The sequence below is a fragment of the Rana temporaria genome, chromosome 10 (assembly GCF_905171775.1).
Source record: "Rana temporaria chromosome 10, aRanTem1.1, whole genome shotgun sequence".
Taxonomy (NCBI): Eukaryota; Metazoa; Chordata; class Amphibia; order Anura; family Ranidae; genus Rana; species Rana temporaria.
In genome coordinates this window covers 10432907-10434669 of record NC_053498.1, presented here as the reverse complement: position 1 = coordinate 10434669, position 1763 = coordinate 10432907, and the positions used below count along the sequence as shown (strand labels likewise).

At 47.0% G+C, this 1763-nt stretch overlaps 1 pseudogene; it reads right to left on the bottom strand.

Moving 5' to 3' along the window:
• Positions 1-1417: 1417 nt before the first annotated feature.
• LOC120916615 lies at positions 1418-1553 on the bottom strand (annotated as a pseudogene).
• Positions 1554-1763: the final 210 nt, after the last annotated feature.

The following is a 1763-nucleotide window of genomic DNA, read 5'->3' as shown; positions in this document are numbered from 1 at the left end:
TCTTCTCTCTCTCAAGATAAAAAAAGTGAAAATTGGAAACTGTCAAACAGGGATAGAGGGGGAGAGAATAAAAGGAATCATTTGTAAATGCCAGCAGCCAGACTAAGCGCGGAGATAAAGAACTCGATCAACTTTAAAGCTTTCTGTAAGCCGAAAAAGAGATAGATTAACGTCAATGCTAAACAAAACTCCCCGAAACAATCAAAGGACTAAACTGGGCAAAAGGCCCAGCAATGTGTTTTCTATTTTAAGACATCTGATAGGCTCTTGGGGTATTATTGGCAGTGTATTTTGTTTTTTGTTGCCCTAGGCAAGACTAAAATTTGGGGGCCCTACCTCAACAGCTAAATCTCAGGAGTCGGGACATTTACAAATGTATGTATGTATGTATGTATGTATTTATATATAATATATATATATATATATATATATATATATATATATATATATATATATATATATATATATATATATATATATATATATATAAAATCATATCTTAATATCCTACTTGTCAGTCTCTCCATGTGTCATTGTATCTTCAGTCCCTCCTGAGCTGCCATCAGTCGGTCCCTCCATCCTCCATGTGTTCTCAAATGCCCCCAATCCTCTATGTGCCTACAGATGTCCCCAATGCCCTCCATGTGCCTACAGATGCCCCCAATGCCTTCCATCCTCCATGTGCCTTCAGATGCCCCCAATGCCCTCCATCATCCATGTGCCTTTAGATGCCTCCAATGCCCTCCATCCTCCTTGTGCCTTCAGATGCCCCCAATGCTGTCCAATCTACATGTGCCTTCAGATGCCCCCAATGCCTTCCATCCTCCACGTGCCATCAGATGCCCCCAATGCCCTCCATATTCTATGTGCCTTCAGATGCCCCCAGTGCGCCCCCCCCCCATTCTCTCGCTTACAGACCTGTCTGAGCTGCAGCACATAGACGGAGCCCTGCACAGGCAACAGCAGACGTGGTTCCCCCCCGGATATAGTGATGTGACCAAGGTGCCAAAAAGCAAATGTGCCGGTAGAAACACAAGTGCAATTACGGCACCCCTGGACTGCCACTCCAGGGGCACATCACCATAGGCTTTTCAACGGAGCGCCTGTCCCACAGCTAGGACAGTCACAGCCCCCTTCCCTACCAGGAAGGAACGGGAGCTCAGGGAGAGAGCCTGCTGAGAGACCTACAAGCTCCCCCCTTCGCCTCTTTTGCTCCCTACCTAATTATACTCAGGAGGTACTAGCCAAAATTCTATGACCCCCCCCCCTTAACAGTAGGGTGAGGTCGACGTTCCCTCTCCAAGAAACTGGCAGGTTAGGAACTGCATCAAATCCAGGCCAGAAGACCAGGGACCCAGCCCTCCAGCTTTGACCTCATGCCTCTCTGTCCAAATCAGAAGGCTTCCACCTCCACGCCAGCAGGTTTAGCACCCGCCGACCGCTATCCCTTTCCACCTCGCCGTGTACTCAGGACAGTCAGCAGAGCACCACCTACTGGCAACTGATAAGAACAGGTACTACACTTGATCTTAGCCAAAGAGCCGAGAAGATTTCCTTCGTTCTGAAGAGAAACCAGAGCCGAGGATTCCCTACAGCGGCAGTAAACATTCAGAGTAAATTTGCAGAAATTAGAACAGTATTGAAATTAAAGTTCAGCAATAAACAACAAGCCGGTAGGAAGGCAACCCTACTGGGAGCACTCACAGGATATAACATTAATGAGAAGTAGCAGTAGATGTGTTGGCAGCGTCTCGAGGGGTGCA